The 9,339-nt window shown below is 34.1% G+C and overlaps 1 protein-coding gene across 3 annotated transcripts in view; it reads right to left on the bottom strand.

Annotated features, from left to right (window-relative positions):
• The window catches only part of LOC129216277 (uncharacterized protein DDB_G0284459-like), a 307,700-nt gene that overhangs the window by 244,350 nt on the left and 54,011 nt on the right, over positions 1-9,339 (bottom strand). For all 3 annotated transcript variants that reach the window (XM_054850483.1, XM_054850487.1, XM_054850486.1), the window contains exon 2: positions 4,469-4,548. The gene's annotated coding sequence lies outside the window, so the exon portion shown is untranslated. The remainder of the gene's footprint in view (positions 1-4,468; positions 4,549-9,339) is intronic.

The following is a 9,339-nucleotide window of genomic DNA, read 5'->3' as shown; positions in this document are numbered from 1 at the left end:
GAACGACATCTGCCAGACACCATTCATTTCATGTGGTCAAGTGACTTTTGATGTCTCCGAAACGTCATTCATTGTATGTGCCATTACTGTCCGTCTTCAATGGAACATTAAATGAACATCTGTGTTTAGGGCCATGAACAGAAGTTTTGGGGGGCGTCACAAATGACTTTTCCGGGCCCCTCTACATATTGTTTACCCCTATATTTCACACCTAGTTTTAAAAATATTGGGCTTCGTTCAGGCTCGGGCCCGGGCCAACAGATGTCCCTTCTTCACCCCCACCCTCTGTGCACCCTCTGTGACGAATTTCAGTCCTTGAAAGCCTTAAGGAAAGGCATTTCTGAACTGTTTATGAAAATGAACGTCTCTCAAACGGCTTCCAAAAGTCATTTAAGGTGAAAGAGTGTAAAGCTGTTCGAAAATAAAAAGTACTACCGTCCGTAAGCATACTAAAAAAATCATTTGCAAATGCGATGACATTGCAATAACTTGTACCATGACGCGTGGGAGATGTCATTCTCTTGCCATTGCAGATGAATTCTCATCATTGAAAGTCTCAGGGAAGGGAATTTCCACACCCTTTATTACTTCTTTGAAATGAAAAGTCTCTTGGACGTATTCAAGACGTCATTGTATATGAAGAGGTTCAGAGCTTCCCGAAAACAATAGTAAAACAATAGTGCTCGTGAGAGGGAGCGGCGACACCAAAGGCGAAGCAATAGCGTGCGTCCAAAACCGTTTGTTTTGTCTGAAGAGATTAAAACCACAAAATGCGGAAAGTCGTTAATGAATTCTGTTGGGAATTAACCTAAAATGGAACGAACCTTTAGGACTCTCATCATTCCCTGCCGAATTTTACTGCGCACAATGGAACAGACAACAAAAAACAGATTTAAGAAGGAAAGTGTTCAACCTAAGCGGCGATAACAGACTATTGTCTGAAGGGAAAACGGTTCTTTTATTTTTAGGTGAAATTCGGTTTATGATGGTTAATTAGTCTCCGAATCTATGCCTCGCAACATGCAGGAAGAGCTGATGAAAGTGTTTCCTCGCATGCATAACCTATTTCGTCAGAGAAAACGTCCTGATTGGATTCGGAGAAAATAATTAGCCGGTAGCTGTTCCATCCATTAGGCGCGACACATTGAGATTAATTATCTGGTATTTAGAGAAAGTTAATTTCTTTTCATATGCTCTGCAGGGAAAGTCGAGCAACAGTTTGGCACTGGTGTTGAGTGAATCAATGAACGCTAAAACACGAAGTCAGGAAATGTTCTAACATGACAGTTCTTTTATTAATTGTACAAATAACGCGTCCTTTTGGCACAATCTGTATTGTGTTAAGATTCTCGCCATTGGAATCTGCAGATCGAGTAAAAGAAACGGGCCTTACGTTAGTGGATTTTGAAAACAGATAGCAACTCTTTGAGCATTATAAAGGGTGGTTTTGTTTTTGATCCATAATTTGAAGAAATATTGCCCAAAAAGGAAAGAACGTATGTGTTCCTTTGCTTGCACTTAGAAAGTAGGCTTGTCAACGTAAAGTTTAAAATATTGCGCCTAAAAAACAATCTTGAAACATCTGCTATTAGTATTCCACATCACTAATAGTTCTTTAGCATTAGACAATACTGTTCAAAAATGCAGTTAATATAATTTTATTCATTTCGTTAAAAATTCATTTCCTGAGACTTTTATCGTTTTCCTTTTAACTGAATCGATGATTTATAAAGGATACGTCGTTTCTAAAATCATCGATTCATTGATCCATTCCAGATGCAAAAGTAAACACTTTGTTCTCTTTCAGATAAAAGTTTACAGATTGAACATATGGAAAGTAAAGCATTGTGTCAACAAGACACTCCCCCGCGAATAATGATTCAAAAGATTAAAAATTGACAGAAATTTTTGAGAGGAGAAGGGCCTAGTTTTTGTTTCCATTGAGTTTCTATATTTCTGCTTAGCTAATAGGATAAAAATATAATAATAGCAAGGAAATTTGCAAATTTGAAGAATGAAATTCGCGTAATTCCGTTTTTACTTCCTTTTACAAAAAAGGAAGTATTGTGTTCGCGAAAAAATTTTCACCCAAAAATCGGCCGTAATTTCCATTTTGCTCACCCCCAAATGAATGTTGAGTTTTTTTTTCAACCTGACCACAAGTGGATATGTGCCTAGGAACGTACAGACACCCGAAATATTCATTTTGACGATCCCCGAGTTAATTACAAGTTTTCTCGTGACCTCTGTACGTACGTATGTATGTGCGTATGTGTGTATGTATGTCGCATAACTCAAGAACGGAAAGTCCTAGAAAGTTGAAATTTGGTACATAAACACCTAGTGGGATCTAGTTGTGCACCTTCCTTTTTGGTTGCATTTGTATGCTTCAAAGGGGGTCTTTTGCCCCTTTTTGGGGGGACATCATTGTTAATTTCGATGTAAACTCACGTGGTGTTATAATTTGACGGACACTTGGCGATATATCGCCAGTCTTTTGGTCGCCAAGTTTTGTCGCCAACTTGGCGACAATTTTTTTTTTTTAATCTAGTTTCAATTTGGCCACTGTTGGTGATATTTAGAGAGTAAACTATTGAATCATATTAAAACTGCCAATAATGAGAAAATGACATTAAATTGGAGTAAAAGGAAGTCATGTGATGCACACATCAGCTCGTTTAGACGGAAAATCACATTTACCCAAATGAGAAAAAAAAAGTATATTGCGCGCATTCTTATTTTCATTTTATAAACAAATACAAAATGAGTAGGGGAAAAAAAAAAAGGTTTCACTCGAAACATAAAATCAAGTCTCAAGTCTTAAGTCATTTCCATGGAAATAATTCCAACGTAATCAACCACCACTCATGTTCAGGTGGGTGGAATAGTATCCTTTCGTTCGTAAAGTTTCGTGCGTCGTATCGTACCATGCGTGCTATCTTAATCGTGCTCTGCAACTGACTAGTGCGCGGGAGGCGATCTGATACTATCAATTGCTTTCCATTTCGAACGTGAAACGTTATTTAAATACCTTTCCGCATACCACCTCGACCCCCTTCCCTCCCCCCTATTCCATCTCAAGGTCGACCGCACGCAGTCGTGTCGCCCCGACAGATGTACCACCTGAAACGTCCCACGATTCCATTAAAGAAAGAAAGAAGAAGAAAAAAAAAACGATTATTCTGGAGCCCTTTTAAAAACGAGTTGCTATCATTGCTTCGCGCCATCATGCTCCTTATCACTCCTTATGTTTCTCTTTTTAGTTTCTTTTCTTTAAATGTATAATTCCGCTCAGAGCTCGTTCTCGTTTTCCTTGACCAAGTTCGAGAGTCAATTTATCAGATGAATGAGATGAAAATATGTATTTTTAATCGCTTCCATTTTTAATTCATCTTGTAACATAATAGGATTTCGAGGACAAACCGAAAATGATATAAGGTAAAAAAAAAATTTCGCGTTATGATAGTGACAAAAAAATTTCGCACACTATTCTTTGCATTGATTGAATTTTAAAATGGTATATTTAAAATTACGAATCAAGTTTTTTTTCACGAGTTTTACAATTTTTTTGACTTAACAGTTTTGAGTTTATGAACTGGCAACTAACACACTAGTATCATTTTTTAGATTTATTTCAACTAATTATTAGTTTCTATCTCTTACTTTGCGATTATTACCATTCCTAAATGTTATACTGAAATCTTCTTATTTCTGCTTTGTTTCAAATTCGTGGTGCATATTTTCAAAATTTAAGCGTTTGTTTTTGGAAATCTTAACTTGATCGTAAAAAATTATTTTTATGGTGTGAATGAAGAATTTACATCTGATAATTAGAGTAAGGGTTCAATAGATTTGCATACCTGTGCTTCTGAAAACGTACTCTCGCAAATCAGATAAAAGAGGAACATTGTTCCTTTAATCACACAAAATAAATAAATAAAAAACATGAATATAACTAATCACAAACTAAAGCGTTCAGAAGTATTTTGGTTAATATACATTGAATAATAGCTTATTACGCTTCGTTTTTTAAAAAAAACTTCAAAAGAAACTTACAGAATATTTTTTAGCAAGTTGTAAAAGTCAGAAGGAAGATATCAAATATCGTATAAAGTTTATGGGTTTGGTGCTGGAAGCCAACAGATTATGTACCTCTTAAGAACTGCAAAAACTTTGCATTGAGTATGCTAATATGTATTTGACTTTCTGTGAAGAAAATAATCTGAAAGTTTCTATTGAAGATACTTGTAATTTTAATGTGTTTTGAAAATATATTATTCAAAAACAATCCCAGTGTTAAAAAAAAATCCATAGCTTCTACAGCGATGTAATAATAAAAAATCTTTGGCACAATGAGTACAGATTTACCACGGTGAGAAGGGAACATCAAAGTAGAAATATCACTCTAAATTAAAAACAATATTTTACTGCACTTCCGTCTCGACTAAAAAAAAAAAAAAAAACTTACCTTTTATCCAACTGAGTCGCTGCAACTTCTTGCTGGTTCTCTTTTCTGAATAAAGCTTTTCCACCTCCACCCTGTTAAACCTATAATAGTAAATAAAATCATTACAAGAAACTGCCATTATTTTTAAGAAAACTCAAACAAAAGTAAAGAATCCAAATAAACGTCTATTGTTTTCTGTATCTCAGGGATATTGAACTTTTATCTTTGTATTAAGATTCAAAATTGGAATTTGTGCCGACTTGGCACACCCCACATTCCGTCTGTGATTAGACCTAGAGTAATGACCAAAGAGGTTGCACAGCATTTTATAGCAATTCAATCTTTTACCTTCCAGTGAACGAACTTTAATTTTTATTTCTTTGAAAAAGAACTTTTCAGATCACTTTCAAGTAATTATTTTTTTGTTTTATCACTGATGCATTTTCATTGACAATTGTGTAGTTTTGGGGGAATGTGAGCCAAAGTGAGAAGGTAAAATGGCTTAGCATTTTCAAATAAAATAATATAATAGTTCAAAAAACTAAAAAAAAACACGCTTTCGTGGCAAAATGAACTAAAAAGTGAAAAATAATCTTTGGATGAAAGTAGTTGACCAATCACTTAATTTTAATGTAATACAAAAAAGCGTGGGGTGCTGTCTATTTACATTTTTGCTTGGACAACAAATGGAAGAAAGTCAAGACAACTGATAAGAAGCCCCCCCCCCACGCTTTTTTGTATTACATTAAAATTAAGTGATTGGTAAACTACTTTCATCCAAAGATTATTTTTCACTTTTTAGTTCATTTTGCCACGAAAGCGTGTTTTTTTAGTTTTTTGAACTATTATATTATTTTTCTGATTTTTAGTCTTATGTTGGAGAATTATCAGGCGACGAAATTATTTATAACCGAGTGCGATGTAATATCTTAAAGTTAAGACAAGGGCACCCCGATGGGAAGCTACTGTGAGTCATCGATGTATGTTTGCGGAAATCATATTTATATTACTTTGAAAATTTGAGATGCATTTGAATAAACGTTTTGTTCAACAATGATCTGATCATCAATGAATTTCCAATTGAAGGCTCACCTAAACTTTGGCATGAAATTAATTAAAACAATTATATTTCATGTTCTAATTACCTTGGAACATTGGAACAAATTTTAATCTAATGCAGAAAAATTAAAGGTTTTTGTATATATTTTTAAATAATTTTTGCGAGCATTTTTTAATGTATTTTTTTTAATTTTTCCTTTTTCACAATGTTGGATTTATGCCAAAATATTGATTAAAATTGGAAGAAACTAACAATTAAAAGAGTTAATTAATTAATTTGATTATAGAATATTGCATTGTCATCGGGTCTGAGGTCGCGTGCCAAGTTTCAAAAGAATCCGATCGCAGGAAGTGGCCGAAATTTGAGCTGCAAGATTCCGTTACAAGATACATACATACATACAGGTGAAGCTAATAAAAGCGTGTTAAAAATTGGAAATTTGTTTTGGAAATTACAGCATATAAAGAAAGAACAGTGTACTTTACAATAACACTTGCATGGAAACATTATTTTTAATTTTAGCACTGAATTTGTATTTAAAAAAAAAAAAAGTGGAAAATGTTCACTTTATTTTTCACGGGGCAAAGTGAAATATAAAATATTTTTCTTATAAAGCAGTTTCTATCCGATAACTAAAAATATTTTTGATTAAATGAATGAGTAATTAAAGATGAAATGAGGCAATAATGAAGCTATAAACAAATAAATGAATGAAATAATTAATCAATACATGAAGAAAAATAAATGAGTGGATAAAATAGTGGATGAATGAATAAATAAAGTGAGTGAATGAGTAATGAAGGAATTAAGTGAAGGAATGTAAAAAAAAAAAGTTAATAAATGAAAATGCAATTGATTTAATAAATAAGTAAACAAAAGCCCCGCATGCACTTGGCTAATTGCAAAAAATATTTTAATTTAAGATATGCTTAATGTTAAGTAAATAACCAAATATTAGAAGGCCTCAATTAGTGTTTAAAATCTTAATAACTAAAACAAAAGTGATTTTTGACTTTCCACAAAATATTACAATATGAGTATCAATTTTTGAAGAGCTTTTTCCTGGCTGGTTTTCATAAACTTTTCTTTTAGCGATACAACTCCTCCCCCAATAGCATTACTTGAGAAGAGGTTCCATTGTTACTAGAAAAGTTCATTTAATTCCAGTTCACTAGAGATTTTCAAGTAAACGAGCAGTTTACTAATGCGTTTTTTTTTTTTTTTAGTGTAGCAATTAAATCAAGAATCAACTTGTTGCAATTTAAGAGCAAGAGCATTTGATTATTTGTTATGATTTTTGATTGAAAAACCCACAAAACACTGTAAAAATAAATAAATAAAATAAATAAATAATAAATAAATAAAAACTGCAGTACTACTAGAAACTATATAAAAATGGAATTCCATAAAATTTTCTAATATACGATATAGCTTCTGTTTAAGTAGCCTTTGTTGCATTACTTAACAAAGTTGCATTTGTTACAAGAAAGTTTTAAGAAATCCCAGGTTCCTAGAAATTTTCCAGTGCGGCTAGATTACATTCTCCTCCTCCCCCCCCCCCAACAATCAAAATGACAAAGATGGTTTTTGGTTTCTCAATCTCTACTTTAAACAGCACTTTTAGACAGTTGACTGAAAATAAATTGTTGCTCCTTTTCACTTTTCAAACGTAATGAAGTTTATTTCACATTTGCGCGATAGTTAGAACTCTGTAATTATTTTTATTATTATTATTATTTTCTAAATTCAGAATCCAATTCTCACCAAGCACAGGAGACGATCGACGTAAAAACCATGAAGCAATAAGCAGAAAGACAATTTCAAGAAATTTAACTTTGTACAAAGTTGATAAGAATCATGTGATTTTTTGTTTACACATTTACATATAGCATAAATAAGTAAAGCCTGCGACTGAAACTATTGAAAACTACATTCAAAAGTAAGAAAGATTGAGCTAAAAAGTAAGATTTCCATTTTTTTTAAAACAAAATATTGTTTTTCTATTTTGTGACTGTTTTAACAAATTTGTACGCATAAGTAATAAAAATAGCAGCGCTGATTAAAACACCGTTTAAACGCCTATTATAAATGTAAAAAATGTATTTTGTTATCTATAGATGTTTTTCGGAGAAATATTTAAGAATTCCCGACCATTCAGCTGAACATTTGCTAGAAAATGGCGCAGAATTCAGCTGCGTTACGACATTCTACTGATGGTGTTCTACCGAAGTTCATGACTCTTAAGACTTCAAGGCAACTGTGTATAGCAACCATTCAACCGTAGCTGACATAATATTGAAAATCAAAGACGGTACGCCCACTTTCGGACCACTCTGTAGTTTATTGCCGTACAGTTTCACAAAGGTTTCTTGTAATTGAAGGGCTTGCTGAAAAAAGGAGGTACAGTCGGATCCCGCTATAACGCGATCCGACTTACGCGAAAAGGCTATAACGCGAGTTTTTCATGAGTAATGAATTTTTTAGTTCGGACACAAATTACTCGCCTGCAACATGAAATTTTTCGGAAAAGAGCGGCCGACAGTTAGAATGGGTTTCGTTGACACTAAATATTGGTTTTGTGAATGGACTTTCTTCCCTTAGCATCACTGAAAGCGGAAGTTCACCCACTGTATTAGTCTAAACAACGCTTTTAGTTTATACAAATAACCGCTCCGATTCTTACCTTTTTTTTTTTTCATTTTACGTATGAACGTTGATAAAATACATTCTGATAACATTCTGATCGCGCTGCATAAACCTTCTTCATTTTTTAAATTATAAATGTATTTATTATATCTATATTGTTATGTGCTATAATAATGCTGTAGTGTACATACTGTAAGTACCATACTGCTTTGTTTTAAGTTTCTCTCCAAAATTAAACATTGATTTTGTGCTAAATTACAGAATTTTATGTCAAATAATAACGCTTTTTCGAAAATACAGAAAAAGTCGGCTCTTTGTAAAAGATACGGCAATATATAGTTAATAAATGGTTTGAAACAATAGGAGGGGTGTTAACAAATGTCTGAAACAATTGGGTATGCTTATAAAAAAATATAAAATAATTGTACATACCTTGTTCCACAACGCGAAATTCCGACTTACGCGAGGTAGTTTGGAACGCATCCCTCGCGTAAGTCGGGACTCGACTGTAGCTTCAAATTTGAATTTTCAAAACATCCACAAGCTTAAAACACTAAATCACATTCTAAATTTTCATGATTTCTCTTGTACAACCGTACTGAGCAAGGCTACGGAGTCTGAGGGAAAGTAACCGACTCCGACCCCAGGGATTTATCTACCTTCGACTCAGATTCCTTTACGCCAAAATTAGTCCGACTACGACTCCGCAAGCCCTGGGAGAGTTGCAGGCTTTCGACTGCAACGCCAGGAATTTTAAACCTTCGACTCCCGATTCTAATTCCTTTATCCCAAAATCAGCCCGACTCCGACTTCGCAGTCCTGGTACTTTTCACTTCAGAGTCCCTCGTACTTACCACTATTTGTGACTTAACCAGTTGGATGGGATATATTCAGTAAATTACCGCCCATTAGCCAGGGCTAAAGCAGAAATACGTGAAATACACCGCCACCTCAGTCATTTCCAGCCGAGGACTGCAGTTTTTTAGCTCTGGCTAATGGGCGGTAATTTTCTGAATATACCATGCCTCGCCTTCAATCTTCGAGTTGAACCGAACCATTGCTTCGGACACTCGTCTGGTCTGCTAATTCTATATTAGCTACCAGTTTGTTTCGCACTTTTGGCTTCCTTAAGAGGTTTTCCATCTCCGGCTCAGTCACTTTCCTATGCCGGTTTGATGAGTGCTAA

The sequence above is a fragment of the Uloborus diversus genome, chromosome 2 (assembly GCF_026930045.1).
Source record: "Uloborus diversus isolate 005 chromosome 2, Udiv.v.3.1, whole genome shotgun sequence".
NCBI classification, from domain to species: domain Eukaryota; kingdom Metazoa; phylum Arthropoda; class Arachnida; order Araneae; family Uloboridae; genus Uloborus; species Uloborus diversus.
The sequence above is the reverse complement of the archived record's forward strand: the minus strand, read 5'-3'. Positions and strand labels throughout refer to the sequence as shown.